This window comes from Pogona vitticeps, chromosome 2 (genome assembly GCF_051106095.1).
Source record: "Pogona vitticeps strain Pit_001003342236 chromosome 2, PviZW2.1, whole genome shotgun sequence".
In the NCBI taxonomy this organism is placed as follows: Eukaryota; Metazoa; Chordata; class Lepidosauria; order Squamata; family Agamidae; genus Pogona; species Pogona vitticeps.
In genome coordinates, this window is record NC_135784.1 from 237,961,382 (window position 1) to 237,983,955 (window position 22,574).

Sequence of the window (22,574 nt, forward strand, 5' to 3'; positions counted from 1 at the left end):
GCTTGAGAAAGCCTCCCACACAGAATAGTAAACAGAGCACATTCACAATCAATGACAGACAGCCTCTGTTGGCAGGCCAGAAAGTTCTTCTCCCTGGCACATCTTCTCTGCCAAAAGAAGGTTAAACCGAAGTGGATGTCTTCAGAAATTCAATCTGGTCTATAGATCATTCCTCCTTCACATATATACACGGGACAACTGTGCTTGTGTGCATAAGCAGATGTGCATGGATACACAGTGGAGTTCAGTTATGACTTTTTTTTACATTTCATCAGGTCACTTCCAACCCTATGAATGAGCTCTTTCCAAAATGTTCTATCCTCAACAGCCCTGCTCAGCTCTTGTGAACTCAAGGCAGTGGTCTCCTTTAAGAAGTCAATCAATCTCGTATTTGGTCTTCTTCTTTTCCTGCTGCTTTTACCCTTTCCTTGATTTATTTTCTTTTTCTGAAAAGCCTGCCTACATGTTACATCGCACAGTCTCTTCCAAAATTCTACTCTTCTGAATTTCTCTACAGGTTTTGGAGTTCCAGACTACTTGATGAATGAACTTTAATTTAGGGATGATGAAGCACAGTCTTACTTCTGTGGAGAAATAGATGCATTTAGAATTCTCCACTGCCCTTTCTATTTCTGAATTTTGTACAAAACTTAGGTTAATTGCTTCATTCATGTCTTTCTCACCTTTCATACATATACATCACAAGAACATTAAAAGAGAAGGCCTTCTCAGTGGCTACTCCCAGGCTTTGAAATGCACTGCCTTAAGAAGCTAGGTTGGTCCCCTCCCTCTGGTCCTTCCATCATCAGGCAAAGACCCTCCTTTTCAGGCGGGCTTTTAAGCAATAGAGAACGCTCTATTTATAAAACGTAGATGATTTCAAATGCTTTAAAAATGTTTTTTAAAACTGTTTTTATCTTGTTTTTAATCTTGATTCATGTTTGTTTTTTAAATATAATCTTGTATAGTATTTAAAACTTATTACTGCACAGTTTTAATAGCTGTAAACTGCCTTGGGCTGCTTATGGGGAGAAAAGCAGCATATAAATAATAGGAAGGAAGGAAGGAAGAATATGGCAAACAAGCCCTTTCTGTGTAATCACACAGTCACATCAAAAATGAGGATTATGTTTTACTAATACACATGTACATTTGTTTTCATTGATAAATGAAATAATTTTAAAAATATAATGCAATGTATCTTTCCATTATGGTTTTTAAAGTGGCTATCAGTGCACCAATACCCAACAGTAATGATGCAGATGAACTGAAGCAATTTGAAGTAGAAGAAATTCTAGATTTTCTTGTGTTAAACTTGAACTTTAAAAAAAACAATGTAAAGCTGAGCAAACCCATGTTAAAATAGAGGAACAGAAGACTAGAATCCTGCTTATCTATATTGTATTACAAAGAGGACTTGGAATATTGTTTTTGAAAAGGAATTGAGTTAATCATTACATTAAGAGATCCTGGATATCATTGTTATGCTTGCTTTGCAAAAGTAGTGCACTATGCTCCATTAGTATTGCTAACTCCCTTTAAAAAAAGAAGCAAGAAACTGCTTTCCATTCCCCCCTAGTGCCCAATTCTAATATTGTACCTAAGTATGAAAAGGCAAAACACAACAATACTGTACTTCCTTGGCCATGTATGATTGATTAGAGAATAGAATAAACCGGAAAAATTCATGTGACTTGTACAGTACTTATGACCATGTAATCCAACCCCTAATTTTAAAAAAAGCATTCCCTACTACCCTGCTTCCATGAAAAACAGTTTTCAAAGAAGTAGCGAAGTTAGCGGGGAGGGAATGCAAGTGAGCCATTATGTAGGTCAACTAGGACTCCAGAGCTGAACCAGGTGGAAAAAGAATAGCAATCTCTGAAACCAGGATCACCTCAGTATGTGTGCATAAATACAAGAACTTCTGTATTCCTCTCCATTCTTTGATGGTGGTTCTGATCTATTAATTAGAGTTGGCCCACTGTTGACTTCTTACATTTTGCAACCAAATACAAAAGAAAAAAGAAAAGGAAAAAGAACCAATGTGTATTGTCATCATGAATTGGGGTCTATTTCTTCACATAAAGCTTGCTTTTAGTTTTGGTCCATGAAAATGGAATTACAACTTGAGTCTGCATAAATCTGATGAACACTTGTGAAAGTTGTTATTTGATTACAACTCCCAGAATCCTCCAGCCTGCCCGCTGGTTTTACAATCTAAAAAGGAACATTTGCAAGCTCTTCTGTATTGTTTCAGTTTTCTTGTGTTTTATACTAGCAATAATAATTTGTCTTCACATGACATAAATCACTTTGTCCTATCTGAATTCCAGACTGCCCCCCATCCAGCCTCCATTCATCAAACTGCAAGGTGTATTACATGAGGCCAGATATATATTCACTCTGACCTGGGAAATCCACACACAAACACCTGCTCCCCATCTGGGAGCAGAACTGCACTGTTTGTAACCACTGTGTGGCCTTCCTGGGTTCCTTTCCCTCAATTATTTATTTATTTATTTATTTATTTATTTATTTATTTATTTATTTATTTATTTATTTATACCCCGCCCCTCTAGACAGCGTAACAGAGACAGGGAGGGGATTTCAGGGGCTTCCTTATCTGTCATAATAACCTGAGGATAGAAAGATAACAGAGCAAAAGGAACCCCCCATGACCTTTACTTCAGAAACATTTTATTTTACAAACAGACAGTAGTCAAATGAGCCTTTTAAATAGTTAGCATAGGGCATAGTACAGAAATGAGCATAAATGGCACCTTATCTTCATTACTTTATTTCGCCCCCCCTCCTCCCTCCTCCCTAAGTGAAGGCAAGGAATTTGCAGAGCAGCTCTTTGTGAGCTGAGAGCTACTAAAGGACTGGTGAGATGTCTGAGTAATATTTAGTATAACCGTAGCAATATTAAAGGAGATTTTCTGTGTACTATGGGATAGTATCCGAGCCCCCCACCCACCTAGATGCTTTGGATCTCCCTTTCTGCAGGCCGCTCTGGTACAAATCTGAGGGAGTCTGGGGGATGAAACAGGAAGTAGAGGAAGGGACAATCTGGTTGCATGAGTGAACTGTGCACATGCTGTTGGAGGGAGCTTCCAAGCAAAAATTTCTAGATTCTGGAAGCATCTATGAACCAACAGTAAGGTAAAGGTAAAGGTTCCCCTTGACAATTTCTGTCCAGTCGTGTTCGACTCTAGGAGGCGGTGCTCATCCCCGTTTCCAAGCCATAGAGCCAGCGTTTTGTCCGAAGACAATCTTCCGTGGTCACATGGCCAGTGCGACTAGACATGGAACGCTGTTACCTTCCCACCGAGGTGGTCCCTATTTATCTACTCGCATTTGTATGCTTTCGAACCGCTAGTTTGGCGGGAGCTGGGACAAGCGACGGGAGCTCACTCCATCGCATGGATTCGATCTTACGATCTTACGACTGCTTGGTCTCCTGACCCTGCAGCACAGGCTTCTGCGGTTTAGCCCACAGCGCCACCACGTCCCCTAACCAACAGTATCTATGATGAATGTAAACCTTCAGTCAGTACATGGTGCCTTAACTGTTTTAACTATCTTCTTAAACATGAACCTTCACTTTATTAAAGTTCTAGGACAGCACCCCTTCTTGTACAGCTCCTCTTGCTGTCCCCATAATGTTGTTGTTTTGACTTATATACCACCCCATAGTACTAGAGTACTCTCTGGTCCATTTACAGTTTAATTATGCAGGCTATACATTGACCCCTCCCTTCATTGAGCTGGGTGCTCAACTTACTGACCTCAGAAGGATGGAAGACTGAGTCAACCTTGAGCTGGCTACTTGAATCCAAGGGGATAGAACTCACATCATGAGTAGAGGCCTAACTGCAGTACTGCCATTTAACCACTGTGCCACAGGGCTCTTTTAGTCCTACACAGAGAAGGCATGAAGTTAAAGCTGCCTCTGGGTTCCATTCCATTTGGAAGATGCATTGCCTCCTTACTTTCTCTGTATTAAATTGCTTTTAGAGGTTCCAGATTTGGTTCCTGGTTTGATAATATTCTTTGTTGGACAGTTATGGTGAGTAATATTGTTTTCCTTATTATGGGGAAGTAAATGATTTAATTTAAATAAACGAACAAACAAATTTAATTACTCCCTGCAAGCATTTATAGACCAAAATACTGTAGTGCAGCTCTGCCTGCACACAAAGAATTATTGGATTGTCTTTGATAGACTGTTGCTGATGAATGATTTCATTTTTTGATTGCAGGTTGCATATGGCTCCCACCTAATGCAACAAAGTCACCCGCACTCTCAAACTGAAGAAAGAAGTCATTAATCAGTGGTAGGATGATGATGGTGGTGATGGTGATGATGATGATGAATTTCAGCCATAAACTGCAGTGCTTACCTGTCAAATCTGTATGAAAATTTTCAAATTTTCAAATTGGTATGAAACCATAATAAAATATACAAAACAATACATACAACCAGTGCACAATGGATGAAATCCTGTAGTGTTAAAACTAGAGTATATCCAATAGAACTTACTAATTCTCATTGATTCAATAGGTCTACTCTAGTTATAGCTTATTACTGAATTTCAGCCAATATTTGCAACATCTGTCTAATACAGGGGACACAATCCTTATAGTTGTCCTACAATTATATTGCAAATGGATCCCATTTGGAAGGGAAAGATTCTGTCTTGCCTTTTTCTTATTGGCCCAACAGCCAACCTTATGAAGGAAGGTTTTCCTTGAGCTCATAATCAAGTGCATGTCATATAACTTTCAGCTAAGACTACCTGCCATTTTAAAACTTTCAGAGAGAGAAAAATTATACATATGGTGAGACTCAAGCAAATGTTATAATTTGCTCTACCAGAACTGCTCTGTGGGAAAGGCAAATAGATTCCATTTTGATTCTTGCTTCCCACAGAAAGTGAACACAGAAGGGCAATTACGAAAATGAGCACGCATTCCCAAATAAATTAAAGGCACAACTAAGCAATTATTGTCATCAGTTAATTTGATTTGCTCAGTTTAGGGCAGAACAATCTTGTGACGCAGAGAAAATGTCATTAATAGTACTACAAATGGAGAGAAAAGGAAAAAGATTTAGAAGCCCCCAGCTTTCTTCCAGGATTTCTTTGGCTGGGAATGTAGTTTTCACATTCCTTTCTGTATAAGCAAAGACAATACTGGCTGTAGAGCTAGAGGTTGGGAGTTTGATTCCCCATTGTGCCTACTTGACAGGGACTCAACAATCCATAAGATCTTTTCCATCTCTGCAGTTCTAAGATGATGCCTTCTTTAATTTAGCTACTTTACTGGAGGGCTTCGAGGACTGTCTGTACCTGGACAGATCTTTTGCTAGTACAGAAGAGAAAAGAACCAGTGGTGGCTGCTGACCCTGTGGGTTAACTATGATAACCTATGATGATCAGAGACAGGAAGGGAATGGTTACATACACAACCCAAACTCCTGACATAGATATAGGCAGGGAGTCAAGCTCGGGTGTCATATATCCTCCTATAGAGGGAGGATAGTCCTCCATTTTGGCGGTGCATGTTCTCCTTTGAGGTGGCATGTACTGTATTTTTCCTTGTGTAAGATGCTACTTTTTCCTAAAATCATCATTACGGTAAAAATTGAGGGACATCTTTTACATGGAAATAAGCTGAGGAGAGAACAAAATGGCCCATACCTTGCCTCTGTAAACAGGCTTCCTTCAATCACGAGGCTTAGCTTCCTCCAGTCATGAGCCTTATGGAACTGACATCAGCTGATGCTGAACAAACCAATTGGAACACACCTTGTTGAAGGTGGAGCCTGTAGGCAGTGCTCAGATTCAACAGGGACTCCTAATGTCTGAGCATTCTGAGCCCAAAGGCTGAAGTTAAGTTTTCTTAATTTGGGGGGTTAGAAAAGTAGGGAGGGCATCTTATAAATGGGGATGTCTTATAAATGGAAAAATGCGGTAAGTATTTTTCCGTACCCTACCCCCCACAGTGAATTTCTCTGATCAAGCAAAGAAAGTAAGACTTTGATAAATGTATCTAATCAGCCTCTCTCAATTTTTTTTAAGTAAACTGGTACAGGGGCTGGGGTTTAGTTGGTAAGAAAAGATGCAACCTACACACACTAATGTAACTATTGATGAATAGCAGAAGTATATGCCATGACATGCCGATTCTGTATGAACTTCAGATGTGAGATCAGTTCCAGCAGTTGCCATTCAAAAAGCACTGTTCAGACCATTCCTCTGGAATAACTGATGGTTGCCTAGCTGGATATTTCAGCAAAACTACAGTGACCTCTGTTTATTTTATTTTTCTATGTATTCATTTTTGGTAAGCTGTAGAAAATACCAGGCACAGGGTATTTTGGAGAGCTGGCTAGATAGCTCAATGAGCTAGGTATCTGGTTTGATTACCTACTGTGCCTCTTGGGAGAAGAGCCAGCCTGCGTAGTCTTGGGCAAGCTGCACAATCCCTGGATGCCCCCAAAAGAAGGGATGGTAAATGAATTCTAAATACTCTCTACCTAGAAAATCCTGAAAAGTATCACTATACCTCAGAAATAACTGGATGACACACATGACATGACATGTGTGTGTGTGTGTGTGTGTGTGTGTATGTGTGTATGTGTGTGTGTGTGTGTGTGTGTGTGTGTGTGTGTACGTGTGTATGTATGTATGTATGTATGTTCCATCTATCTCAGTGCTGTGCTGTCACCTAGTCACAGTCTTGTGCAATATAATGAACAGTGAGCATTCCACCTGAACTTTAGTAATAATGTTGAATTGTGATGATATTTACATATATTAGCTCAAATTAGCATATAGAAATTTAATGCAACACACGTACACACACAGAGGCCCTCTGCTTCTGGCAAGGAGGCGGGGAGGAATGGGCTGCCTAGGGCTAACCTGAGGTGGAGATGGAGCAGTTGCCTTGATTATTAGATGCTAATGAACCAACTTCCCATGAGTAGAACAAGACTGAATTTAGTGGCACAGTTGAGTAATTTTAGGTTGTGTGCCCCGGAATTTTCTGGTGACCTCCATCTTCTGACAGTACTGTGTCTCCACCAGCTTTCTTCAAAGGAGGGCTTACCCTTACAGCACCCTTAGTTGAATTCGTCCACACTCATTCAGGCGCAGCTCTGCCTATTGTAAATTATGTGACACATATTTCAATAGGCTCCTATGAGAAATGATGTAGTGGAGCTTGCAGTGTTGTTGTGGAGCTGCCCAGCTACTTTGTGAAATGGAAGAATGTGCGAGTCTGAGAACAAATATATGTCATTCATAGGTTTGATAAATATGGCTTGTGAGATGTATCATTGCAAACTGCAGCCATTGTTTCTGCAAAGCCTCTTGTTGTTCATTAGCACAAAGACTGTGTAATAAATGTAATGAGAGATTGCTCAATTTACTCTGTCTTTGTCATCTCAAACTGCCTCATGAATAACTACAGAGAATTTGTCTCAGAATGACTTATTTGCTTTCTGACCAAGAAGGGATGTGTAATTAGTGTAATATATGGTTTCCTTGTTATGGTTAGGAGCCTAGCGAGGGAAAACAAAAGAACAAATTTGGATATAAAAATATAATTGACAAGCTTAGTATTGGCCTGTATTCAGCTTAACTACTGGGAGATTGATATGAAACTCTACCATTAGGCAGAATGGATGCTTCTGGGGGGAGGCACCCCTAGACCACTGTTTGCCAGTTTGATAGGGAATGGTATCCCATTGTGAGTGTCCAATAAATACCTCTTGCTTGTCTGGTCAGCTTTTATGTAGGGAATAGGATACTGTCTCAGCAAAATATCTGGGGCTGCCCCTGTTCAGAGGAAAAGCAGATTCTATGTTGTGACCAGTGTTGTTGCATATTCCTTTTGATTTCTCTTTTTTTTCCTTGTCCCTTCTTTTATTTTATTTTTAAACAGGATTTTCTTTTGGTCTCTAAAAGCACCCTGGCATCCTTACCTTTTGCGCAGAGTTTCCCAAACTTAGGACCCCAGATGTTCTTACACAACAGCTCCCAGAAGGCTTGGCTGTTAACTGTGCTAGCCAGGGCTTCTGGGGCCCCAACTTTGAAAAATGATTAATTCACTGGGTAAAACACCTTGAGGCATAGGGGGAAATAATAGGATTGTGGTAAATTCTCCATGAGGGTGGTTGGATGGTATATAGCTCGCCATTTGGCTTGCGTTTGGTGTGGTTTGGTTCACCCTATTTTCTGGTGAATATATGTGTTTTCAATAAGAGCCATCCATCTCTCGCCCCTTTTACTAGCAGTCCATTCCTTTCCAGTTTATTTGGTGCAATTGGGAGCACTCTTGATTATTCTGTCTGGTAGACCATGCAATTGGTTAATTTGCACCCAAATAGAGCTGTATGTGGTGTTATTTGAGGTGACAACCCTGTGATGTATTCGGTGGATTGTGACATTAAAAGGATGGAGAAACCTCCTCCATTTTCATCCTCTTCTCTTTTAATATTTTCCTCACCAACACAGCACAATTCTAGTATGTTGGAAGTGTCCTCTGGTACAATATGTATAAAATATATACCATCCTAGGTTGATGCATTGCTGTAGCACTATGTCACTTTATTCAACAACAACAAAAGTAGGGGGGGGGATAAGGATGGTAGCATCAGTAATCAAAAGGGGGACAAATTGGAGCAATCTGAACAGCTGTCCGGTTCATTTTCATGACAGAAGAAATGTCAGAACCTGAATCTTGATTTGCAGTGGACCTCCCACTGCAAAATCAAAACAACTATAACTTTTTTATGTTTTAAAAAATAAGTGCACAAAATTGGGAGATGTGGTTGCCTCTTCAGAGCAGATACCATATGCCAGTTTTCAGCCACCTAGCTCCAGGGTTTTGGTTTCGGCTTTTTAAAATTTTTTTTTATTTTTTGGCTAAATTTGCTTTCTTTCAAAAGATGAAATACATGTTTTAGACCATGCACATTCAGTTGAGTGCTCAATTCTCCCAGTTCATTCTATTTTCTGCACTCCAGTGCCTGTAATATATGGGTATTGCTTGTACAGTAAAAGAGCCTCGTGGCGCAGTGGTTAAACCGCTGTACTGCAGCCAAAACTGTGCTCGCCTGTGGTTCAATCCCAGGTAGCTGGCTCAAGGTTGACTCAGCCTTCTGTCCTTTCGAGGTTGGTAAAATGAGTACCCAGCTTGCTGGGGAGGAAATGTGTATCCTGCATAATTAACTTGTAAACCGCCCAGAGAGTGCTTGAAGCGCTTTGGGTCGGTATATAAGCAGCACGCTTTGCTTTGCTTTTGCATGTGTCTGGTGGTGTGCACACAGTACAGGAAGGCACAAGAGAACAAGCACCATGCTAGACCCTCTAATGGGACCTAAAGTTCATAAAGAGCTGCACTGAAAAGCACAGTTAAAATCCAGAAGTAATAGACTATTAAAGTACTGCACTTAAGGACACGTAGTGGGGTATGGATGGGAATGGGGTGAGATCAGGTACTATCAGCTATATTTAACATCAGAATGGACATGCATAAAATAATTGAATGCATACAATTTAGTGACCTCACACTATTTTCCTCTCATTTGTGTGCATTCACAGAGGCCACGAAGAAGAGGAGTTACTTACTTGTAACCATGGTTCTTCAAATGGACCTCTGTGAATTCACAAACCCTTCTTTTTTCTTCATTCTCTTTGCATTTCGGACCTGGTCCCTTTGTTTTCTGTGCATTTCCGAACTGCTCCCTTTGTTCTCTGTGCATTTCGGACCTGGTCCCTTTGTTTTCTGTGCATTTCTGAACTGCTCCCTTTGTTCTCTGTCCATTTTAGGCCTGATCTCTTTGTTTTCTATGCATTTCCGAACTGCATCCTTTGTTCTCTGTGCATTTCCGACCTGGTCCCTTTGTTTTCTGTGCATTTCTGATGGGTCCTGCACGCGTGATTGCTTTTCTTTTCTTTTCTCCCTTTCAGCTGGAAGGGATTAATCGCATTTCCAATGAGTCTTGCAGTGATTTTTTTCCCTTCGGCCGGAATGGATTAATTGCATTTCAATGCATTTCAATGAGAGATGGTGTTTCAACTTATGACCATTTTAACTTACGCCCATCTTCCTGAACCAATTAGGTTCATAAGTCAAGGCACCACTGTACTTGCCTCTTAATCATTTCATTTGTTATTGCAATATCATCCATATGTTTTCCTTGAGTTTCCTTACAAATGTGTTTCATCTATGAGGCATTTTTGTTATGTCTGGTTGAGCTTCCCCAAATTTCCTTCCAAAATTTCAGAATATTATCTTTACATGGGCAGAATTTTTTTGCTCTACATTTTCTCCTATTGATTTATTGAACAATCATTTGCATGTTTTCTCTATATAGTTTCAAGTGTCCATCATATCTTTCAATTTACTTTGCTGTAGCTGTTACCCAATGTTTTAATTTAATTTCAACAATTGTTTTCCTTTCCATGTCATATCTTTTGCATAGTCTGACTTTTACTTTTTCATTTTTAAGTTTTGAATCTTTCAATTGTTTTAAGTTGCTAATGTCTGCACATAATCCATTTATTTTTCTTTCCAGCCAAATTTTCCATTTTGGAGTGCCAGGAGTTTTCTGGGTTATTTGCAGCTTGCAAATAGTTCCATTATTATTATGATAGTTGTGCTAAACATGAGGTGGTTTACTTCCTGCAGTGTGTTGGTTAAGATTGTTCTGATTACTATATTTGTATATGTCAGTAGATCTTTTATTGGTTTATTTTGTAATTGGCACAAATAAGAGGCCTTTGTCTTTCTGTGTTTTGGCTAATTACTATTTTTCCCCTCAATAATGTCTGGCATTATGTAGAGTCATAATTTCTGGGTTGTTCCATAAGTTGTTCCTGTATTGATACAGTTTCTTCCACTATTGTGTCTACCTCTACCCTCCATCTGTCTTCCATACTATAACACTTATTCTGAGTTGATTTTTCTTTTGCCACCTTTTCTAGTTCTTGCAATTCCAGTTTTGAAAACACTTTACTATGGATGATAAACCTTCTCTGGTCTATTAATCGTTATTCAGTCATGTTACTATTTGGGTGTTTTCTTTTCCAAATGTCCATCATTGCTTTATGAAAACCAAAGGCTGTCTTCAAAGGAACAGATTTCTCCTGTATTGGACCTAAAGCCTGCTTGATACCGCCATACATTCCTGTGATGTGTCCACTGCTATCTATATCTGAGATCTGAGCTGAAGCTAATAAACATTAGAACATCTCCTGGCAGTCTGTTGGACTTTGCTTGGGAGATCCTTCACATAACAGTACCGCCAGCATAGCTCTCAACTTCACTGAAGCAAGGTCTGTGTCCCTGGCCTGTGTTGTTGTTGTTCTTGTTGTCATCGTTGTTGTGTCATTGTAGTTATTGTTATCATTAGAGATGGGGGTATTTGTACAGTATATGAATAACTGCCCCATAGGTGAAGATAATAAGGATCCGCCCCCCTGGGGCCAGACTGACTACGCACAGTTCCTCTGCTGCCATAAACTCTGTGGTGCCTTCCTGTCGCTCCATTGCTCGAGATGGATTAGCCACTCTTTAACCTGGCAGAGAGGCTTGTCATCATTCCTTCTGCTAGGAGTGGATAAGTGTGGCCAAGTGTGGCCAGTGGATGCAACTGAGCAACTTCAAGATTGCTTTAGGAGCACTGATTGGACACTGTTTGAAGAGGACAATGTTGATACTTATGCCTCGACAGTACTGTTTTATATCAAAAGCTGCATCGATGTTATTACTACCACAAGACAAGTATGAGTGTTTTCTAACAACAAGCCTTGGCTAAATAGAGAAGTGCGCCTTTTATTAAAAGCCAGAAATGCTGCTTTTCATTCTGGTGATGAACTACAGTATAGAGAGGCCAGAGCTAAACTGAAAAAGGGCATTAGGGATGCCAAAGCTATGTACAGCCAGAGAATTGAACAACACCTTGAAAGTTCTGACACTCGTCAAGTATGGCACGGCCTACGACAAATCACGGGGCAGAGTAACAAAAACAGTCTGTGTAGCAGCAGTGATTTTTTGGCTGAGCAGTTAAATCAATTTTTCAGCTGTTTTGAGGTGGAAACAGGAGCAACCATTATTCCAGCACCTACTGTCCATAATACATCACTAGAATCTACCATCGACAGACAACCACTAGAACTGCAGATTTCAGATGTGAGACGCGCTTTCCAGAATATTAATATTCGAAAGGCAGCTGGACCAGATGGAATCATGGGACGAGTTGTTAGGGGCTGTGCTGCAGAATTAGCTGGAATTTTTACGGATATTTTCAATCTATCCTTGTTGCAGTGTTCTGTCCCCACTTGCCTGAAGACATCTATTATAGTGCCAGTCCCGAAGCAGTCAGCTGTGGTATCTCCCAATGATTATAGACCAGTAGCTTTAACATCTGTTATTATGAAATGTTTTGAGAGATTGGTGCTGGATTACATTAAGGGTAGTCTTCCAACTTCTTTGGATCCATGGCAATTTGCATACAGGAGAAATAGATCTACTGATGATGCTTTGTCCATCGTACTCCATACTGTATTGAGCCACTTAGAACAACAGGGAACTTATGCGAGGCTGTTGTTTGTGGATTATAGCTCTGCTTTTAACACCATTCTACCAAATAGGTTTGTTTTAAAAATGATCAGCCTGGGATTACCTCAGGAGATCTGCATGTGGATAAAGGATTTTCTGACAGATAGGCCACAGTCAGTAAGGATGGGATCTCACCATTCTTCTACCCTGGTACTAAGTACAGGAGCTCCCCAGGGCTGCGTGCTAAGTCCCTTCCTCTATTCCCTGTACACACATGATTGCACCCCACTATATAACACCAATGCAATTATTAAATTTGCGGATGATACGACAGTGGTGGGACTCATAAATAAGAACAATGAGTCTGCTTATAGAAAGGAAGTACAAAGATTGATACTATAGTGTAAAGAAAATCATCTCACACTTAACATCAAAAAAACTAAAGAACTCATAATTGATTTTAGGAGGAAGAGAAATGTACATTTACCACTGTACATAAACGGTGAGGAAGTGGAGAGAGTTGGTAGTTTTAAATTTCTGGGTACTTACATCTCAGAGGACCTCTCATGGACTATAAATGCCAACATGCTACTAAAGAAGGCACAGAAGAGGCTGTATTTCCTGAGAATGCTCGGCAAGTTAAATTTATCACAGCATTTACTTCTGTCCTACTATCGTAGCACCATTGAGAGTGTCCTAACTTATGGCATTCTGGCATGGTTTGGGAGTAGCTCTGTAGCGGACAAAAAAGCTCTACAGAGAACCATTAAAATTGCCCAGAATATCATCGGGCTCCAGCTACCAACCCTGGATAACATCTTCACATCCCGCTGTCTGAGGAAGTCACACAGCATCCTGAGAGACTCTTCCCATCCTGCTTATAGCTTTTTTGAACTGTTACCGTCTGGCAGAAGATATAGAACAATTAAGACTCGGACCACACGTTTTCTAAATAGTTTTTATCCTAGAGCTATAATTGCAATTAATAATGAGCTTAAAGACCACCAGTAGTGAATAATTAGTTGGACTGTGTTACTTGGCCTGAGGTGTAGATGTTTGTATTTTTAGTGGGGGACTTCTAGTGGGTGGGGAGTGTTTGGGGAATGTTATGTGTGTGCATGTGTCTGGTCTCTGGGTGTCTGTGAATTTCGTTGTATGGTATACTGTGTATATACTTACAATGACAATAAATTATATTATTATTATTATTATTATTATTATTATTATTATTATTATTATTATTATTATTATTATTATTATTATTATTATTATTATACATCATGAGCAACAGAGCGATAGGAAGGTGCCATGGAGCTCACGGCAGCAGCAGAATCGTGAGTGGTCAGTCTGGCCCCAAGGGGCCGGACCCTCATTATCTGCACCTGTGGGGGGATATTCATATATGAATATGAATACCTCCATCTCTAGTTATCATTATTATTATATTATGGTCCCCAGATCTGCCAAAGTTTCCCTTCCCTTCCTTATATAGTGTCCTTTGTGATGCTTTGGCTTTACTCTTTTGTTTTCAACATCTTTTGATTTTTCCAAAATCATCCAGGTTGATCTGGACCAGGCCAATCTGTCCAGATCCAAATGATCCAAACTGATATGGTTTCAGAACAGAGTGATCCAAATCTGCCCAATTCAAAGTGGTGGCACTGCTATATCTAAAGTCACCTGTTAACTAGTGAATAAAAGCCGGTGGACAAACCAACCTGATGAGTCATTAATGCATATTATACAATGGCCAAAACAGAGATAGTCTTGGTGTAACTGGAAGACATCACAGATTGCTAGACATGGTGCAGAAGCAGATAATATAATTCCCTAAAAATCCACCCATAAGCTGCTGCCTGTCTACACGCTGTCATGTTGGTGCATTTCAATGCTCTAAATTTACCATACAAACACAATCTTTGTGTCGGTTTAGAGAGATAGCTTCTAATTGCATCCCGATTAATAGTTCCCTAGCTGCCTCCTCCTTCCTTATGCTCATTTAAAAAATTGTTTTGGGAATCCTTGCATAATAGCCTAAAAATCAACTTGCAATTCTAAGTAGTAGTTTCAGGCAAGTGACAAGCACAGAGTGCATTGAATTACTTGCCCTAGGGCTGCAACAAGCTTATAAAAGCAAGAAAATGCAGCTAGATTGCTCCATTTGTCCTTAACTAACCCCACAGGATTTATCAGCAAGCCTAGTGTTCTCTTTCTTGCAATGTGGGCTGTAAGGCACAAGGAGATTCATATAAAATAAATAAACAAATCAACATAAATTTGATATATATATATATATTTAATGATGTGATTTGCTTTTGTGCACTGTTGACTAAATTAAAGATTGGTATACTGCTTTGCTGCACAGAAATATTATGGAATTTGAAATCTGGAAATACTTCCTTAAAAGACCTTGTAGAAGCACCTCTGTGCCTTTTTTCCCTGAAGATCAATGCCATCATTATTCCTTGCTTTTCTGTTCATCCAGCTGTCTCCAGTCATTCCATTAATCTTACACGGAAATTAATTATTTTAAGGCATGTGCTGCCTGGTTAACAGATGAGGAAAGGTTAAACAAATTATCCATTTGCTTTCTTGCTACTGCATGAAATCATTATGAATTCTAACAAGGGACTATTGCCCAATGTCAAGCAAAATTATCAAGTCTGGAGTCTACAAAATTGGTGTATGCAGTTCAGATGTTTTCAGATCATTAAATTAAAGCTAAACTGGCTTCCAGACCAGTTTTGAAACTTATTCATGTTGCAGAATTTTGAATTTCAGGTTAAAATTTATTTTGCTTTGCAACAGAAGTACATAGACTCACAGAAGAAAATAGCTACACGTTCCCCAGGTAACCCACCCCTTTCTCATTAACTGGCACTTACAGTCTCAGTAACTCACTCTGAGACATTTATAGGAGAAAGAATAAAAATGTTTCATTACTTATAATTGTGAACGTATCAACAGCAAACTATCAACTGGACAACTGACCTCCAATATACTAAAAAGAGAGGAAGAGAACACTCAGCAGAGAGGCGTGGCTCTCTTTGAATTCAGAGGCAGGAAGGAATGATTGGTTAGTGCTGGACAGATTGACAGTCACCTCAGCCCAGAAAGATCCCTCCCAGTGAAACAAACTACAGCATGTGAGGCTGTTAAAAACTCCAACAATTCACACAAAAGACTTCTATTTCAGACAGGACACACATGCTGGCTCTATCTTGTATGTCAGAGCCTCACTGCCCAGTCTCATTGCCTTCCACCTGTGGCAGGAGAGGAAATCTGAAGCAGGAGGATCCCTGGGTGATTTCTGGTTTATTTGCTGCAGTTGTAGTCTGCCCTTTCCTTCGGTGAGCTAAATGGATCTCTTCACTTTATCCTCACAACAACCCTGTGCAGAAAGTCAAGTATGGAGATAAAGCCTTGTCCAAGTTCATCCCATGATTTTCATGAGTCAATGAGGAGCTAAACCTGGGTCTCCATGTTCAGTCTATATGTTAGAAGACAACACCCATCACTATTTGAGAGCATTTGCAAGAGACATGGGACTTAATACATTTGCAAGTCAAAAGTTGTTGCATTCACCCATTTCTTTTAGTTAATTCAGCAGCATCCTATTGTGTCATGAAGTATCATCACTGTGATACTCCCCCAATTTTGTTCCTTCAGGTGTGAAAGTATGGCAACATTTTTTTCACCATTAGGCAGGATGATAGACAATAGACTTATTATGTGTTAGCATTTCTATTACTTCAGCAGTGGAAGAATTATTACATGTGTTACTACGGTATATGTCTGATGAAGTGGGCTAAGAAGGTCCAGGAAAGCTTATATTAAAATGTATTAACCAGTCCTTAAGGTGCTGCGGGTTAAACCACAGAAGCCTCTGTGCTGCAGGGTCAGAAGACCAGCAGTCATAAGATCGAATCCATGTGATGGAGTGAGCTCCTGTTGCTTGTCCCAGCTCCTGCCAACCTAGCAGTTCAAAAGCATGCGAAATGCAAGTAGATAAATAGGTACCACCAGGGTGGGAAGGTAACGGCGTTCCGTGTCTACTCGTGCTGGCCACGTGACCATAGAAACTGTCTTCGGACAAATGCTGGCTCTATGGCTTGGAAACGGGGATAAGCACCACGCCCGAGAGTCAGACACGGCTGGACTAAATGTCAAGAGGAACCTTTACCTTTACCAAGGTGCTGCACCCCTTTTGTCCTTTTTAATTTTTCTTTTGTTTTTGCTTGATATGTTAACTTTTTTTAGGGGGGAGGGTCTTTCTGGAGCCTAAATTTGCTCTTATAATTACTACATTTCTCTTCATTCACTAGTTTGTAAGTAGAGTAAACTGGCAAGCAGGAAGAATGCTCTAGCAACCTTTTACTCTGTCTCCAGTTTTGGATGCCTGAAGGTATAGATATGGACAGGGAGGGAGCCCGGCCACTGTGCCCCTCTTGCTCTATGTTAACTATCCATGTGAACTAATGGCTGAAAACAGCTTAACTATCATTAGGAGCTTTCCCTGCCTGTAACTTTAACTGCTTTTGCCCCTCATTGTGAAACTGAAGAAAAGAGAGGAGGGAGAGATGAGACAGAGAGAGAGAGAGGAGGGAGAGAGAGTATTTAAAGGGCTGTTTTCCACTTGGTAAACTCCTTCCCCTTCCCTCCCATTCACCACAGGTCATGTTTTATGTCTGTCATAGTACATGAATTAATCAATTAGGAAAACTGTATCTTTTAATTATCGTGGTAAAATTAAACCTAATGCAGTGGTCACTGTGTGTCAGAAGATGGCTAAGTGTTCCTACCTTGCTAGTGTGAGAGAGACAATTGTGAATTCAGGGAACAAAGCTATTCCACCCCCCCCTCAATTCCTTTCATTCCACTGGAGGGGCTGCACATCGTTTATCAAGCTGACTGGGTTGTCATATCAGTGGAAGGACCCTGGAGAGCCCTGGCCATGAGATTGAAGGTTGGTACCAATTTACTGCAACACAAATGCATTGAACAGGAAAGAGAGAGCTCCTAATCTCTTCAATTTTCTTACATTACCCTGAAGGCCAGAGAATTAAATGAAACAGTAGCTGGCGACAACTTTAGAGGGTCCTGAATGCATGACAGGTAAAGTATTAAAATAGCTCAATAGTTTTATTTTATATGTGTGAGTTAATCTCGCCCCTGCATAAAGAACAAGGTTAGAAAGGACTGCCTCTTGGATGCACAGCTCTTGGAGAAAGTGAGAGAAAGAGCGAGATTCAGTGTAATGCATTTCTCATCAAAAACAAAGTACGGGGAAAATACTAACCAGGAAGAAGAAGAAGAAGAAGAAGAAGAAGAAGAAGAAGAAGAAGAAGAAGAAGAAGAAGAAGAAGAAGAAGAAGAAGAAGAAGAAGAAGAAACAATGATATCTTGCATGAAGAAATATTTTATCCCTTTCTGCTTGCTTATATTGTTTCAATATGTTAATATCTGCATACCCGAAATATGACATGTACCTTCAACCATCTCCACATATTCATACAAATGCTGAATAGCTCCATCGTTTAGGCATCTGGCTGCAGAGTCAGAAGCTGGACTTTCAATTTCCCACCAGGCTGGACATGATGATCCATAGGGTCCCTCTCATCTTCCATGTACCCCCATGGTGTAGTGCAGCCTAGGCCCACAAAGCTGAGGTGATGGGAGTTTTGATTAGCAGAGCAAATGAATTTTCCTAGCAACAGTGCACTGTTGTGGTTTATCTTTTTATGCCAAGTATTTTGGCAGGACTTGGTCTTTCATAGGCAATCATGATTCAGTTTACAAAAGACTTGCTGATGCTGAAAACATAATAGTTTTTTTTTATCAAGGCCACCACAGTTGTCTGTGTTTTTAGATTCTCTTGAGGATATGGCTGTAAGATTTATGAAGTGGACTTCAAAATTTTCTGTTATAGCTCCTGCTCTCTCTCTCTCTCTCTCTCTTAGCCACATACACAATCCATCTGATCAAATCTATTAAAACTGACCTGCGAATTGCACAAGTTGTTGTTTTTTAAAAAGGGGGGGGGAAGCAAATCTCATCATCTTGTGGTGACGACAGAAGAATCGCGTTTTTCTCATGCAATATGCAAGGTTGTATCTAATACATAATCATGTTGGCTAAGGGATTTTGAGAATTTTAAATCAAAAAAGATACCTATTCCAAGCTGTGACATAAAGCTGATAATTGTGATGACTTGTAGCCCAGTACTAAACATAGTCACCTGCCTATAAATGCCCCTGACTTTAATGAGAGTCGCTGTTACACAGGTTTAGGATTTCAGCCTTTTTCTTTTGTTGGTTGAGACATTTAACATTCATTCCCATTCCCAACACTTTCTCTCCAAAGATGTCCACATAAGATCATATGTGTTGTAACAGCTATCAATAATATAATGTGGTTGTCTCTAACAGGGAATGAACATTTGGCGTCCATATCCCTGCAACTTAAAAGACTGCTAAAGGCCATAATTTCCCTTTTTGTGCCTGGGTGGAAAGCGGAGAGTGGAAATAAAAGGACAGTTATTATAGGATTACTATTTGCAATCCTATAGTTAAAGGTCAGACTAGTTTTTCTACTGTAATATTTTCTAGGATTTATGGCTTAGGTTTGTGTACGTGTGCATGCCCACACAGAGAGAGACGGCTGGGGTTAGTTAGAATCATAGTATCTGTTCAAGAGTTTCATGTATTGACTGGGGATTTTGTAGCTGTCTTTTACATGGGTTGCTAAAAGAACTTAAAGCAAAATGGGCATTAAAGATCGTAACACAATGACTTTACTCATCTTCCCTCAGTCTCTCTTCTAGGGTCAGTCATTTACAGCCTTCTCCTCCCTTTTGACCTTCAGACAGAAAGAGAACATTAATGGAACAGGGTCATGCATCAAGTTGATAGTTAATAAGCTAAAAACTCTAATTAAATTCCATTTATGTTGAAAGGGGAATGTTTTTAATGTGTATGTTAATTTTAAATCGGTGTTTAAATTTACACTACACAATTAAACTAAAGGCACTATCAAAATCAAGTTAGAAGACCCAATTCATGATTTTACTCCTCCCTCTACTTCTATTCAGCAAAAGTTGATGATACTCTGAAAGTTGTCTGAAATTTATCTGATAAGGTATTCCTTTCTTCTTTCTAGCCTTTAGTCCACATGAGCATAAATACTCCTACAAGTTTCTGAAACCCTCCATATTTTATAAAGAAATTGTTCTAATTTTTTAAGTGGGGCAAACTATCAGTTACTGAAACCACTAACCTTAGGAACCCTTTAACCCAATTCATCCAACTAAAACTGGAGGAACTACAATGGGAATATTCCAAGTAACCTGTGGAGGTATTGGATTTTCCTCTTTTTACTCACTTATTGCTACTTCTGTGATTGAATTGCTGCGGTTGCTGTTCCATTATTGAACAGCTTCTCTTCCTTGCACCCACCCTTTCCTGGCTATTCCTAATATTACGGCAGTGGTTCTTAACCTTGGTTACTCAGGTGTTTTTGAACTGCAATTCCCAGAAACCCCAGCCAGCACAGCTGGTGGTGAAGGCTTCTGGGAGTTGCAGTCCAAAAACACCTGAGTAACCCAAGGTTAAGAACCACTGTACTAAGAAGCCTCGTGGCACAGTGGTTAAACTGCAATACTTCAGCAAAGACTCTGCTCAATTCCAGGCTCAGGTAGTTGACTCAGCCTTCCATGCTTTTGAGGCTGGTAAACTGAGTAGCCAGCTTGCTAGGGGGGTGAGATAGATGGAATGTGTAACCTGTGTAATTAAATTGTAAACTGTCCAGAGAGAAATTTGAAGCGCTATGGGGAGGCATATAATCAGCACACTTTGCTTTTGCTTGACTTTGTGCAATTAAAAAAGCTACATTGAATTAAATTACCCTCTTAGGCTGGCAAATATCCAGCTTAATTGAAAACATAATTGACTGCAATAACCTGGTGCCCCCCTCTGCTCTCAGACCAAAACATTGTGGGGTTTTCTGGGTATATATGGCTTTTTAAAGCAACCAGTGTTTTCTGAAAGTGGGTAGACAATGAACCACTGAAAATACCATTTGCTCTTTAGCACTCAAAGAAATTGGAACTCCTGAAAAATGAAGGTGGGAGGGTCCTCTGTTTTCCAGAACCCCTCCCCAGCAGTTTGTGGTGAAAAAGAAAAGTGGGAAGGAATGGTTGGAGATCAGAATATGGACTGATTATAAAGCCTGCCCATAAGCTTCAGTCATACGTTACCTACAGTGGAACTGCAGCATACCTAGAAGAAAATCCCAAAGCGTTCAGCAAGCCTTATGCCATCAGAGGTGTACGTTTAGATTTGTAGCCTCTTCTGGGTAGTGATGATGATCAAACTGAGCACACCAGCTGTTACACACATATTGTGATTGTGTTTCCCCTTTGTCATGACCCAATGCTATTTACTAAGTTGGTTGACTCTTCTACATCTATCTTTAGTTACCTCTATGCAAACTAAAAAAAAAATAAAAAAATAAAAAATATTTAAAATGTATGTTGTAATTTGTCTGAGGCTCCCCTTGTCTAGTGTTTTTGTATTTTTTTACAAATGACTTGTCTACCTCTGAGAACATAGTTTGCTGAGATGAACCCTCTGAATTGCTCTTTTAAAAAGCATGCATACAGATTTGTTTTTCCAAAACACTCAATTGAATTTGAGTGCCATTCTGCGATCTTCTGCTGCTCTGCCCTTTTAAGTAGGAAATATCATGACATTTGATCTACTGTCACAGAAGCATCTGGGAGACCTAATTCGAATGATGGGGGAGGGGAGGCTGAAATAACCTCTTTTCCTATGAGAGAAATTTAATTGCCATCTACAAAAGAGGAAATCAAGACAGATGGAGTCATTAGCCTCTGGACATTTATATCCTGGGAAGTGGAAGCAACGGAATGGCTGGATTTTTTTTTCAGTAGGTTGCGTAAGTATGATACACAGTCTCATTTGTGGATGGTGGACAGACTTATTTTTTATTTTAAAAAAGAAAAGAAATAAAAAAAACCAACCCCCAAATGACCTCTGTCTTGCATTTCTTTCTTTCTTTCTATTTTTTTTATTTTAAACAAAATGCATACATAAATAGAAAATAAAACCTGGCTTTTTAGTCACTGTATGTAAGGGACAAGGGGCACTTTAAAGGTGAGGGGAAGCATGGTCAGTGATGAAAGTGTTATTTGAAACTATGTGAATTCTTCCAGTTGTGCATTTTAATGCATTTTAAACATAACGTACCTTTTGAAAATACTGTATGCAGAATCAAAGAGGTAGAGCATGTTATATTTCACATAAGTACTGCCACATCAAAATGTTTTGAAGATTAAGGATTTGATACACAATGAGTGCAAAGGCCCTCCTCATTCCCCCATCTTTCTGCATTATTAGACTGTGTGAAGGGAGGAGGATGGCATATGTGAGTCCTGTTCTGAATGTCACCTTTCTCACAAGTCGCCACCACTACAAACAGCTACCCTACATCCTTCTAGTGGCCCAAGAAGAAAATGGAGATGCTAGGAAATGGAAATGGGAGTGGAGGCTCCACAAGTCTTTCCTACCCAGGTGAGGTGAAAAATTGCTTCTTCAGCAGGGAGGAATTGTGTTTTCACAATACATATTTAATGGGATGGGTGTGTGGTACCTGAAAGATGAAGAGACAGAGGCAGACACAAAGAGAAGAAGGAGAAAAATGTAGGAGGTGTTCTTGTCTGTGTGTCTGTCTAAGAATGGTGTGTGTGCATAATGTTGTCTTTAGCAAACTGAGGATACCACACACTGGGTACAGTACTTTGATAATTTTTTCTAAGAGTATCATGCATATGCTAGCTGGCCAGATAGCTCAGTGGTTTAATTATCTAGCTGTAGAGCCAGAGGCTGGGAGTTCAATTCCTCACTGCATGTCCTGGGCGAAATAAATAAATAAAGAAACAAATGAAGTTGATGGTGTGCATGCGCAAGCACACATACATC